This window comes from Callithrix jacchus, chromosome 14, assembly GCF_049354715.1.
Source record: "Callithrix jacchus isolate 240 chromosome 14, calJac240_pri, whole genome shotgun sequence".
Classification (NCBI taxonomy): domain Eukaryota; kingdom Metazoa; phylum Chordata; class Mammalia; order Primates; family Cebidae; genus Callithrix; species Callithrix jacchus.
This window is the reverse complement of record NC_133515.1, coordinates 93,326,290-93,340,339: the sequence shown is the minus strand read 5'-3', so window position 1 is coordinate 93,340,339 and position 14,050 is coordinate 93,326,290. Positions and strand designations below refer to the sequence as shown.

The window sequence follows — 14,050 nt, the reverse complement described above, 5'->3', positions numbered from 1 at the left end:
AATTGGTGGGGGTTATTAGTGGTGACAGGAAATTTTTGCTCTTTCTTGTATATGGGTTCATTCCATATCTTTATGATTAAAACTGCGTATATATATATATATATATATATATGGTTAAAATAATAAAAGATAGAAATTTAGCATTATAATATTTTTCCCATCAAAAGGTAGGAAGAAATTAAAGTAGACAGAAAGAAAGAAAGAACAACTTACTGTTAATACAGAGCCACACTCAGGTAACTGAATAGCCATTTCATCTGTCGTGATGATGATGAGGGCAGTGGTGACAGCAGCAATGAAGACCACTATTGCCTTCAGTGTTACTTTAGATTTGAATAGAATTTGGGTTTTGCTGCTGACTGCCCAAAAATCCCACCTTTTCTCTCAGTTCTAACTAAGCTTTGCTCATGCTTCTTTGCTAAATACCAATGAAATTCAAAGATCTTTGCAACCTTAAGATGTAACAAAATTCAGTGCAAAGCCTGGCTTATGTAACTTTGAATTCAGACCTTGACAACCACACAGGATTTATCTCATGCATATGTATTAATTTTAAGTGCTTTTCTGTAACAGTCATTTGACATTTAATATACCATAATTGTATTATTAAATTTAAATGCATATTTGCAATTCTAAAAGCACTACTGAACTTTATGGGTGAAAAATACCTCCTCCTTCACCTTGGTCCCTTACCAACTGCCAGTTCTTCTCTAGGCTTCATTCTGTCTTCTGTCCTTGCCCCAGTGGCATTCCCTCTTCTTTCCTTAACCTCAAATTCTCAACTCAGCTTCTCTTTCAATTTTTTAATGTGCTCTCCTCTCCTCTTTCTTTGATTCATGGTCATTCACTCTCAACTGCATCCTCCTCCTTCTGGCATGGAAATGTCCTTTGCTTCTGTTTTCCACAAGAGTATCACATGCAGTCAAATTCCTCACTCCCCTGTGGAGCAGTTTCAGGATGCTGCAGTGACTTTCACTCACCATCCCTGAGCTTTAAGCATAGTCCAGGGGAGCATTTTCCAAACATTAAAATGACCTATCATTGAAAATGGCTTTCTTAATTGGTAATGAGCTCCCAATCACAGTCCTTTCAGGAAGGGACTAGAAGGGATGCTGAGTCTGGGAAGTTGGTAAAACATGTCCTGAGATACCTTTGAACATGGTTTTTCTTCAGGACATAGCATCTCTCTTCTTAATCCCTTTGCTGTAACAGCTAATGTTAAAAGTGCTGCCAGAGACCTAGCTCTTCACTGGTAACTCTTTATCGATAGTACTTCTAAATTCTGGTGCAAAATAAGTCTTAGACAGTATTATTCAACACCACCATTTTTAACAGAAAAAAAACAGGCCCAGAGAAGTTAAGTCTTGGCTCAATATCTAGTGGAGCAATGGTGGAGTTGATTCCAAGAGCCTGGTCAGTGATTCACACTGGAATTCTTTCCTGTCACTGCCTCCCCTGTCCCCATTTCCATCATCTTCAGCCACACAAGTCTGAGGTGAGTGCCCTAATTATGACCTATTTTGTGGCTCTGTTGTCTTTATGCACTGCCGTCTGCTCTTGGCCCTGTCAGGTGCAATGTTCCCAACTTTCCCTTAGATACTTAAGTCTCAGTTATCCTTTAATATGAAACTCATGAATCACCATTTCAGAAAATCTTTCTTGATCTTCCTCCAGGACGTCTCTTCCTCTCTTTGTCTTAGGTGTCATGCTCCTCCTGCTTTCTATTAGCATGCTGAATTGAGTTCTCTTTGCTCTTTATCTCATATTTACTGAATGTCCTGTATATTAACTATCACTTCTACTGGAATGCAAGCTGCTGGAGATCAAGGCCTGTGTATTATTCCACTTTCGATTTCCACAGCCTGGCATGGTGCCTGCCCTAGACACATTTTCAAAAGTTTGTTGAATCGTTAAATTAATGTTGGTAATCTCACCACTTCTCACAAGCCCCCTTTTACACTGCTAAGCTTTATCAGTAAAGACATATTCTCCATCTAGGTTCCTTACCATCTGCAAGTTCTTCTCTGGGCTTTGTTCTGCTTCCTTCTCTTACCCTGACTGGAATCCCATTTTCTTTCCTCACCTTCAGCTCCTCAGCTTTCTTCATTTTCCCACTTTCCAGTGTTCTTTGTTCTTCTCCTTCTGTAATTTATATTCCCCTATTCTTAGCTGCTGCTTTCTTTTTTGAAAAAAAAAAAAAAAAGATTTCCATTCTATGTAGAGATGTCCAGTGCTTCTGGACATCTTCTGCAGATGACTGTAGTATGTACTGTCCTATTGGTCCCCCACAGACATATCTTTCACTCACCAGGTAGGAGAGTTTCCTTCTCAAGAGGGACATTGTCCTCTTCTTTTCTGATCCTCAGGCTGAGGAAAAGTTGATTTCAGCCAGATTCCAATTTCTCTGATTTTACCAGTATCTGTCACCTTTACAAAAGGATTCTGGGAAGATTCTTGGAGGATCCAAAGATTAGACCTTGTTCTTATCTCTCTCATGTTCTGTCAAACTTCTTGACCTGGAGACCTACTGAAGATGTGGCAAATAGATACTACTGCTTTTTTCCTTCTAGAAATTTCCAATGTTTCTGTTCATTGCAAAATAGTTTTTCCTAATAAAACCCTCACACAGACACATCTTACTGGGGGCCAGTTTTATGTCGTTGTAGTGACTGTCTTCTGCTTCTTTGAGTTTTCAATGTAGTATTCAGGATCATTTTTCAAAAGTCCTCTGTCATAGAAAACATTTTACTTTTCACTAGTGCCCCTCCTTAGAGGAAAATTATATTTTCCATGTGCCTTCCTTTGGCAAAAATTATGTGAGAAGGGTGTTGTGTGTCTCTTCTGAGTAGATATTTTCCTATCTTACCATGATCCCTTTTTCTTCTGACACGAGACCAGCAAGAATCAAGACAGAGATTGGTCCATTAACATGGTCCTAGAGGTGAAGATGACACAGAACGGAACCCCAACTAACCCATTACAAGCATGCAGCATGAGCAGAAAATAACCTGTTAACGGAAGCCACCAGTATTGTGGCTGTCACCAAGCCTATCCTGACAAATACAGGCGGGAAGAATGCGAGAATGCGCTTTTAGCTGATGTGGCAAATGGAAACAGTTGTGCAGTGCATTTCCATTCAATGTGTTTATTTTTCTGTACTCAGAAAAAGGCCAGGATAATTCATTACAGACAGTGTTTGATCAATTTTCTGCTGTAGCCATCCTGTCTGATGGTTCGAGCATTATCAGGGGAGGGTTTAGAGACCTAGATGGACTCTTGTATGTGGTGGGCTACACTAAATCTCAAGAAAGGAGGATGACTGTGGGGTGATAGCTGACTTGAGGGAAGAAATAAAGAGTTTCAATATCAAAACAAACCAATAATGATTGAGGCTAAGGGACTGGGTAATAGTCTTAAAAAATATAATAAGCATAGTCTAATTTCTCCAGTTTCATTTTCATATAACATACATTCAAATGTCAAATACACTCTGCTAGGACAAATAAAAGAAGCTTGATATCTTTTGTCATTTTTTTCCAGCAGGTTATCTGGATGGAAAAGAATGTACACAATGTATAGAGCCCTAATTAAGCTTAGAAAAGTTCATGGATGACAGACCCATAAACAGTGATTAGAAAAAGACAGACCAACTTAAGCTGGCACTGAGCTTCAGAGATCAAGAACAGGAAAAAAAGCTCACCTTGTGCACCCCTTCTAAGAAGGCCCACCCTCCACTAGGTGGACACTAAAGGGAAGTTAGGGTGGCATTTATGGTTTTCTTAAAATAGCAGAGGAGTTTGTCATTCAACGGGTAGCAGATTTGCTTTTTGCCTTTACACTTGCTACATGAAAGCTGCCTTTATATGAGTGTCACCAGCTTGTCATTTTATAAATCACTGCTGCCTTGCCAAATAGATATGTGCATCGGTAAGACTGTCCTTTTTTTGCATAAGTCTCATAAATCAACATCAGTGAACAATTCTCAGCATAGGTAGTCTTTTAAATTTAAAATTGGGATACATAAAAAAGAAGACTGTGATGTGGAAAAAGAATCTCTTAAGAAATGATGTGTGTTTGTTTGAGAGAGTGAAAGAAAAAGGGAGACTGAGCCAGAGAGAAAGTTTCCCTTATTCACATGCCCTGAGTTATGAGCCAGAAGGCACAGCAGTGCTTGAAGGAGAAGAGCAAAAGTGAAGTTTTACTTCGTAGGGTGCTAAAAGTTTGCGTTGCGGGACCCCTGGAAGGGGTTGTCTTTGAAGTCACCTCAAGTATCACTGAACTCACTAGTCTTCCCTAAAATACATGTTTATAGGAAAAAGAACATGATGAATGTGATGTCCAAAGAAGGTGAAAAACACATTAATTTCAACTAAAAACAGTGATAACTTCAGCTTATTAAGTGCTCACTCTGGGTTGCATACTTCCTAAACACCTTTCTGTAAGAGCACACATTCAGTCCTCATGAGAAATATCTAAGATGGGCACTATTGCCATTGTCTTTTTATAGAAAAGGCAACTCAGCATGGAGCTAGTATAAAGTAACTTGGATAAGATCACACAGCTGATAAGGGGCAGGGCAGTATTTGGACACCAATGTTATGACTCCAGGGTTCATGCTTCTCCAGAAGAAAAATACAATCCACTTATAGATAGGCTCAAGTTGACAAATGAACTTTGTGAGTAGGGCCCTGTTTTCCTTGATGACCAGTGTAGACATTCTTAGAATATGGTATCCAATTTGGCAATGCTGTTGACCTTCCTTTAAAATTCTTTCCAAGGTACATTCGATCTTGTGTGACATCCTGAAGGGGATAGAATGGACCATGACTGTAAATAGTGATTCACAGGGCAACCCATGTTTAGTGTAATAACTGCTGGACGGATCTATGGGTAACTCAAGAATATCTCTGAAAGCCTGAAATCTGGGTAGTGCAAGGGTTCTTAGAACAGATTTTGTGACAAGCCTGTGACTAAAGTGTACTGTCAACCAATTAGTGCATGCATGATACATGATAAAATTGCTTCTCCTTCCTTAACACAGCTACTCATCTATAAGACAAGTAAAATGATACTGGTCACATAGAGATTGTTGGTAAGATTACATATTCTTGGCCCTTAGTAAACATCAACAAATGATAGTTATTTTTAAATTTGGCTTGAATGACTGTTGCTACATCTTTGCTCAGGGGTTCCACATTCCAGGATTAGGTTTTCAGAGCTTTGCTAAAAGCCTGGTAGTGATGATTGCCCAATCCTACACTTCAGTCATGAGAAGGAAGAGGACTTACCTTGAAGAACCACTTCGATAAAGAAGAAACACTCTGATTCTTTAGAACATGAACATTTTGAATAAAACTAGTGATGTACATTTCAGAAAAAAAAAATTTTTGAGGTCAGGGCAATGATGTGCATACTAGAATATTGAACACTTTAGTGAGACAGAATGACACAGGATATGGGTTATAATTCAAAGAACTTTGAGAAAGCCAAAATCAGATCGTTTCTGCAGATCCTCCCTGCCTAGGTCCAGAAAGAGCAAAGCAGTCTCCAGAGGCTCTCTCTCTGGACTTCTACCCGTTGCTGGAGCAGATATTATCTGATAAGAACAGAAGGGGCATAGAAGAAGTTTTCTTTTAAGTGTATTTCTGAGAACGATCCCTTATAATTATACTCTTTCAAACAGAACTTTTCTGGGAGATGAGAGGAGCAGCCATGTTTTCAAAATTCCTCATGCTAATTCTGAGGTATAATTACCTCCAGCTGGACCCCATTGTACTTTCAGAGTGTTCACATACACACAGGCACAAACATAGGAAGCACACATTTGAAGAGATAGGGTGGTTCTCAGAGCCACCCACACAAATAATTCCCAGGACTTTGTTCACTGCTCATGCTTGTAGATAAATAAAAGCATGTAGATACACTGAAGTATATTTTACAACTCACTTCCAGAAAAGTGTCCCACTCAAATAACCATTATGCTTCTTCTCAGCCATTAGTAATTAAACATACTGTAATATTTTTGCTGTGGCTACCAGAAAGTGACATGCAATGCTTTGTTCCTATCTTAGTTAAGGGTTAGTGAGGGCGGGGGGAGGTGTGCATTCTCTCTCTCTCTCTCTCTCTCTCTCTCTCTCTCTCTCTCTCTCTCTCTCTCTCTCCCCCCTATTCCACCACTGTTAGTCTAATTACCTGTGCCTATTACTGAACCAGGTCTTTTTTTGTAAGATACTTCAAATTATTATTAAAACTATTAAGATTATATATAAATAATGGACTAAATAGAAACATAGATTTTCTATTCTCTAAAAATGCATAAACCAGAGTATATGGTAATTTCACATTCACTAATCCCATTTCCCCCATCCTCTTTTCTCTGGGGCCTCACAGGTAAGTGCCCCTAGAGATGCATCTCTAGTCCTCTTGTGATAATAATATACAACAAAGATTAATTAGGAAGCTCCCTTTCTAGTGTTAAAATGAATTCTTCAAGGAGGTCCATTTGAAAGGGCTCAGATGTTATGTGCCATGTCATAGCTCTTCACTGAACAGGTCCGAAGGTAATCATTTCTAAGAAAAGATGAAAGGAGCTCAACATGTGGGGACTGAAAAATAATGACAAGTCTAGAGAACAGGCCAGATAAAAGGAGGGTAAAGGGCATTGTCAGCGTGCCACACGGAGGCTTTGGTTCAATCGGTGCACACGGGAAGAAATGATGAAAAAGCACACAAAGAGCACACTGTGCCTTCATTCCCCACGTGCCTTGATAAACAGTGGGCAGGGAGATGAAGGCCCCTGTTCCCCGGATAACTTGCTGTGCGGGAGGAGCACCTCTCTCCCTCCCTGGCTCACTTTCCTTTCTCTCTCCTCAGCTATCTTAATTTGTTTTTCACATTCTCCAAAGTATTATCACAATTTCTTCCTTTTTTATACACCTTTAATATTTCTATTTCATCTCAGACCTGATACATCCAGGTTTTTAGCTAAATGTGCTGTGTGTGTGTGTGTGTGTGTGTGTGTGTGTGTGTGTGTGTATTTCATTAAGCAGAATTTAGTCTGTGGATTGTATATTTCAGAGGCAGCTCAGCTCTGTGTGTTTCAGCTTCTCTTCCCCTGGTACACTGAGCTCTGGCCCCAGGCTCAGGCTGCCTGTGTATGACAGGTATAAGGCCAGCATTCTGTGATTCACCTGGAATACACAAGTCCCCCTTCTTCCTCATTTCTGTGCCTCTCTGGAGGGAACCCTGGCAGCCCTTGCCTTAGTTTCTGGGACAATCCAGGCAGCTCTCCATCACTGGAGAACACCAGATGGAATGGATGGAGGCAATTTTGCAGAAAGTGCTTTAAGAGCAGCTTCCTCAGTGGTCTTTCCAGCTGGAAGCAGAGCGTCCAGAAAGCACCGCATTCTCAGCCCTGTTTCATCGCCTCAAGAGCTACAGATGGCTTCCCCAAGCACCTGAAGTCGGTGCTGCTTGCCTGGATTGGATAAGCTGCAAGCTGCAGAAATTCTTTTGTCTTTTACAGTGCAACTCAGACTCCAGTTTCTTTCTGCCTTGAGAGTGAAAGAAAGGAGACGATACAAAGTAGGAAAGAGCCAGAAGGTGGAGAAATTAATGTTTAATGCTTGATACTCCCTGGGCCTGGCCAGCTGCTCAAAAAAGGTACATAAGGGGATATTTATAATGTTGCTTCCTGTGGCCACACATAAGTAAGACTTTGAAAGTGGCCCAAGTCTCTTTCTCCGGAAAGATGTGGGTTTACTAGTTGAGTTTGAATTGATTGCATGGTTCTTGCATGTTACTAAGTATAGCAGTTTTTTTATTCTTTTCTTTTCTTTTCCTATCCCTCCCTCCCTCCCTCCCTCCCTCCCTCCCTCCCTCCCTCCCTCCCTCCCTCCCTTCCTTCCTTCCTTCCTTCCTTCCTTCCTTCCTTCCTTCCTTCCTTTCTTTTTCTTACTTTTTGACTTGACAAACAGTGGGCCGGGCGACAAGGCCCTGTTCTCCCTGGTAACTTGCTATGCGGGAAGAGCCCCTCTCACTCCCTCCCTGGCTCTCTTTTACTTCCCTCTCCTCAGCTCCTGACCATTTGTTTCTCACATTCCATTGTTTAGTTCTGTTAATATCAGCCAATGGTCAACTCAGCTGAGATTAAGGTGTTGTCATAAGAAGCCACTGGCATTAGATAGTTTCTGCTGTGTTAATAATTCTTCCATTTGCTTTCTATTTTTGCTGAGTGTTGGGGGCTTTGATTCTGGGTAACTGGGTGATCTGAAATGGAAAAGATTTTACAAGAATGAGTAACCACATGACGGATGTCAGAAAGGCACACAGATATGATCTTTGGTTTTGCCCAGCTACCTTTAAGAGGCCACCAGTGGTTACTTGGTGTTGGGTCCAGGACTGTTCCACTGTCAGTCGAGACCTCACAGTTGCTGCCTGTTATCATGACAGTTATTCAGATATATGAAATGTTTTTCTGATTGATACATGATTCATATATTTTTCTCACTCCATCCAAAACCAAGTTTGAAGTCTCGTGATCTTTCTTTCCACATTCTGCCCTGCTTCCTCAGCCTGCTCAAAGCAGATAGAAACCATTTCAGGCAAGGTTTACCTCCATCCTCCTCACTTCTCCACTGTTGGGGCAAAAGGAAAGAGTAGTGTCGATAATCGTAAGCTCCCAACTCCCTAAAAGCTAGTGGGCCAGTGGTTACATTGGAGCAAGCTAGCTGGGATACATATGCCCTTCTTTCTTCAAGATAGGGTACTGTCAGAGGAGGCTGACTGCTGGTTCTTACCATGACCCACATGGTGCCAGGAAATTCTGTTTATGATGCCACGTGTAACTCCAGCTGGTGCCCAGTCTAGAGAAAAGTGCAGGGCAAGCCTGATAACAGGCAGAGGGCTCTCTGCCCTAACATAGCGACAGCCATTGTGCAATCACATATCTCTATATTAAAGGGCTTGGAAATTGTCAGCATACTTTTGTATTTGGCAATTCATTCCAGTCTTATATTAAACCTGAGATGTGACAAAAGAAACCTATCCCAAAACCTATTGGGTTTCTGTCCAAAGCATGGAAGGTGAGCTGCAGCCACCGAACTCGTCTAGCAACCCCCAACAACTAGGGCTGAAGTCTTTCTGTACTGTGTGAATTCATTCCTGGGGGTTTGGAATGTGCAAAGCAGAGCACTGTCTACTTTTGACTCCAGGAAATCAGTGACAGACATATGACATAAATAACAAAATAAACCATGACAAGGAGTGAAATTACATGGTTTGATTTCTGCTGTGTACTATTTTTTTGTTAAACATTTAACCTTTTATTTTTTCTTTTGATTTTAAGTTCAGGGGTACATGCGCAGGTTTGTTACATAGGCGAACAAACTCCTATCACAGGGGTTTGTTGCACAGATTATTTTGTGACCCAGGTGCTAAGCCTAGTACTCAAGAATAATTTTTCCTGATCTTCTGCCTCCTCTCACTTGCTACCCTTCGTTAGGCCCCTCTGTCTGTTGTTCCCCTCTATGTGATCATGTGTTCTCACCATTTAGCTCCCACTTATAGGTGAGAACATGTGGTATTTGATTTTCTGTTCCTGCATTAGTTTGCTAAGGATAATGGCCTCCAGCTCCATCCATGTTCCTGAAAATGATATGATCTCAGTTTTTTTTATTGCCGCATAGTATTCCATGGTGTATATGTACGTTTTCTTTATCCAGTGTACCATTGATGGGTGTTTGGGTTGATTTCATGTCTTTGCTCTTGTAAATAGTACTGCAGTGAACATGCACGTGTCTTTATGATAGAATGATTTATATTGCTTTGGGCATATACCCAGAAATGGGACTGCTGGGTTGAATCCCAAACTGTGGATCACCATACTCTTCTCTACAATAGTTGAACTAATTTATACTACCTCCAACAGTGTCTAAGCATTCCTTTTTCTCATCATCTGTTACTTTTAGACGTATTAATAATAGCTATTCTGACTGGTGTGAGATGGTATCTCATTGTGATTTTGATTTGCATCCCTCTAGTGAGCAGTGATGTTAAGCTTTCTTTCATATGCTTGCTTGCATTTTTCTTTCATATGGAAAAGTATCTGTTCATGTCTCTTGTATACTTTTTAATGTTTTATTATTGTAAATTTTTTTAAGTTCTTTATAGGTGCTGATGATTAGATGCATAGTTTGCAAAAGTCCCCCATTCTGTGGGTTGTCTGTTTACCCTGTTCATAGTTTCTTTTGCTGTGTAGAAGCTCTTTAGTTTAATTACATCCCATTTGTCAAATTTTGTTTCTGTTGTGATTGCTTTTGGTGTTTTCACTGTGAAACCTTTGCTTGTTCCTGCATCAAGAATAGTATTGCTCCAGTCGTCCCAGTACTTTGGGACACTGAGGTCAGCAAATCGCTTGAGCCCAGCAGTTTGAGACCTGCTATGTATTTGATCGTGAATGCTGTACTTAAATATTGTTTTATTTTAGGGTTACAATAGCAATTTTATCTTTTCATTAATGTGGTGAAATTGACACACACAGAGACAAGTAATTTACTAAGGCCACAAAGTTAGCGAATGATAATTCCAGAACTTAAACACGGTTCTAATGGGCTCCAAATTATATATTTTTCTTATGTACTCAGTTTCCTCCAAATAAGATCTAAGACTTAAACAATGCTTTATCACTTACAAAATGTGTCCATACCCTCAATTGTATTTGGCTCTCAGCACCTCTATTTGACCTATTAACATTATGGATGAAGGACTTAATGGTCAAATTGTTAATGGATTTTCCTAGATCACAGGGCTAGCAACTTAAAGAATTAGAACTTTTTCATAGAAAAAGAAATTTCTTTTTCAAATTTCTTTTACTATGTTGCCCTGCCTTCCTGGTAAATAACAGCAGCAACCATCCCTTCTGGAGCATTTCATCTGTCCCAGTCAGTATTTGAAGTGTTTTACTTGGCTTCTTCCACTTAACCTTCATAAGAAAACCAAGCGAGGTAAACACCATTATTATTCTAATTTTGTGGACAAGAAATTTAGAGCTTTTTCCAAGGTCGTACAGCTAGTAAGTGCTAGGATTGGGATTTCATCCCAGATACTCTCTGATTTCAGGATCTAAATCTTCACCACAGTACTATACTGTCTCTCAGCTTGCCAACCCCTGCATACCTCCTCCAATGTACTAGGGGTGGACAGTTTTATAGGAGGATAGAAGGACATACTGATTCCAGCTAAAGAGATCTCTAGAAGCTTTATGAAAGAAGTGACATTTGAGCTAGGCCTTATGAGATTAAATATCTAAGGAACGGATAGGCTTAGTGGCTTGTTAGAAATTTCATAAGTTCTTCAAATACAGGTTTTCTTATGCTCAGATTCAAACTCTTTTTAAGAATGTATAATGCAGACCCATCTAAGTTCCTTTTCCTTTCCATGTACTCTATTTCCCTTTCCTTGAACTACAAACAAATACACAGAATTTGGGAGGGCAAGAGCCTCATATTCTCCAAAGATGATATAAAAAACAGTATCAGTATCATTCCATGGAGTCAAATGGAAGTGGCACAAATTGAAAGTATAGGTGTACCCAAACTAACTCAAATCCTCTTGGTAATAAACAGAGCTTACATTTGCTATATGGGTATGTGAAATACAAAATAAGCTGGTATATGAAAGTGGATGTGACATATGCCCTAGCAAGGGCTCCATTCACAAACTGATAGAAAGCAGAAGTAAAGCTTGACTGTAGAGTCAAATTTTTAAAAGCTATATTTCCATACAGTTTTCAAACACATGTAAAACTCTTTTTCATGTAAAATAAATATAAGTCCTGAGTAGTTTTAATTAGCGATCTTGGAGACATGCTGCACCTGTTCCAATTCATCTGCAGAGATGAAAACCCCTTCACCCTTTTCATTTGCTGACAAGTTAATAGACATTTCCAACTCATGCCGGCACATAGAGTTTTGCAGCTTTTCTTGTGACAGGTGAATAATAAAGCTGCGCAAGAATGTGGCAACTGCACATGGAAAACCCTCAGCGAGTGTGAATTCCTGACTGGTGAAGATACATCCTCCCATTGTTCTGCAGGCCTGTGTTTGTGTAGCGGATGCATCACGTTGTTTTTATTAACATAGTTATTGAGATATAATTTACATAGCATAAAATCGACTCATTTATTGTGCCCAATTCAATAATTTTTAGTACATTTACAGAGTGGTGCAACCATCATTACAATCTAATTTAGAACATTTTCATCATCCCCCAAAATAACCTTGGCCCATTTACAGTGACTCCTTATTTGCAACACCTCTCAGCTCTGGACAAGCACCAGAAGGCTTCATTTTTAATAAATTTGAGTAGAGATGATATTGACTCTTCCATACACTCACTGCTTTGTGTATTGAATCAACGAGGAATTGAATGGCACATTTATGCATTGGAGAACATAATATAGTATGGGTATTGTATGGCTACATCTGTGTGTATGTGTATGAGCATTTGTGTTCATGCATTTAGGCACACGGCTAAAAGAAAATGCAAGAAGTCATCCATGCAGAGAGGCAGAGGTTGGAAGTCAGCTTACACTTTGATAGCAAAGCTGTTAGCAGGGATATTCAAGATGAGGACCACCAGATGCATTTTACTGTGTATTCTCATTATTTGGGAATCTCTATTTGCAATTTGCCTACTTATTAACATTTATTTATAACTCCAGAATCAATACTTGCAGATTGGAGTCATTCACAGGCATGATCAGAGTAGTGAAAAATTTAATTTCCACTCACCCACCATGTTCCCAGCTGAGGTCAATCAAGATGACACTCTGCCTTCTTATTTAAGCCTTAACAGAGAGATGACCTGGGGAGGGGGAAGGTTGGGGGCACTCAGTGTAGTGCAAGAAGCTGCAGAACAAAGCCAGTTGAAGAGGATTTGAATTCAGTTCTGACACCTGTTAGTGGTACAGCTTAGGCAAATCACTTAAAGATTTTGAACTTTGTTTCTCTTTTGTAAAATCAAGAAAATAGAATCTCCCAGGATGTATTGCATTTGGAATTAGAGATCACACACACACACACACACACACACACACACTATCCTCCCAGAAGCACAGTTTTAGTATTCACTAGTTCATTTTTCATGGGGAACTGCATAGAAAATAGCTATCATGAATAATGAGAATTAAGTGTCTATTCTTGAGATCGTTGGCTATGAGAGGGAGGGAGGGGAAGCTTTCCTCATAGAACAGCTGAAGTTTCCATGGATATTTTATCCTACAAAATAGCTACAACTCTCTTCAAATTTCTTCCTTTATTAATAATCCATTATTGTATGTAGAAGTCATTTCTAAAGTTCAAAAGTAAGAGAGAAGAAATCTTTGGAACCATAGCAATTAACAACTTGTTTTGCTGCAAGTATTGTAAATCTGACTGATAGGGCTTGAACACAGGAGTTTGCTATTCTCACATACTTAGAGGTTTGAGAAGTGAGGTTTTAGCATTTTCTTGGGTGCTGAAGGTAGAAACCAAGGCTCCTACTATTTTCTCCTCTGTCATTGTCAGTGGATGTTTCTCACCTTTGTGTATTTGTCTTACATACATGTGACAGTTGCACCAGTGCCTGATCATGAGGAGAGAGGAGAGGGAGTAAGGGTAAGTAAGGCGTTACATCTCTGAAGTGTTTCCTCTCCTGTCAGAATTAAGAAAGAAACATTTTTCTCATTCCAGTGACTTCTCCATAGATCTCAGTCAGAAATATACTATGTGACCATTGAAGACTGATTCAGATTAATTATAATCCACAGACTGGGCTGGGAATGTTGCTATCCCAGATAAAACCAAGGTTTCATTAGCCATGAAAACCAGGGAATGGGCACTGGATACTCAGGAGACTAAATGGGATTGAACACGATTTCTGGGTGTAGACAGACTAGTGCCCTATGGACTTTCTGATGTGGTTTCCTATTAGTAGCTCAGGTGTAGAGATATGCCCTAGCTTTAACCCCATAACAGAGAATAAAAAGCTAGTATTCCAGGATTGGGATCTG

The 14,050-nt window shown here is 39.9% G+C and overlaps 2 long non-coding RNA genes across 4 annotated transcripts in view; one reads left to right on the top strand and one right to left on the bottom strand.

Moving 5' to 3' along the window:
* LOC144579176 (uncharacterized) overlaps positions 1–430 on the bottom strand; it is a 101,022-nt gene extending 100,592 nt beyond the window's left edge. For all 3 annotated transcript variants that reach the window (XR_013526138.1, XR_013526137.1, XR_013526139.1), the window contains exon 1: positions 214–430. This is a non-coding gene — a long non-coding RNA (uncharacterized LOC144579176). The remainder of the gene's footprint in view (positions 1–213) is intronic.
* Positions 431–7,054: 6,624 nt separating this feature from the next.
* The window catches only part of LOC118147386 (uncharacterized), an 88,097-nt gene continuing 81,101 nt past the window's right edge, over positions 7,055–14,050 (top strand). The window contains exon 1 of the long non-coding RNA XR_004733730.3: positions 7,055–7,662. This is a non-coding gene — a long non-coding RNA (uncharacterized LOC118147386). The remainder of the gene's footprint in view (positions 7,663–14,050) is intronic.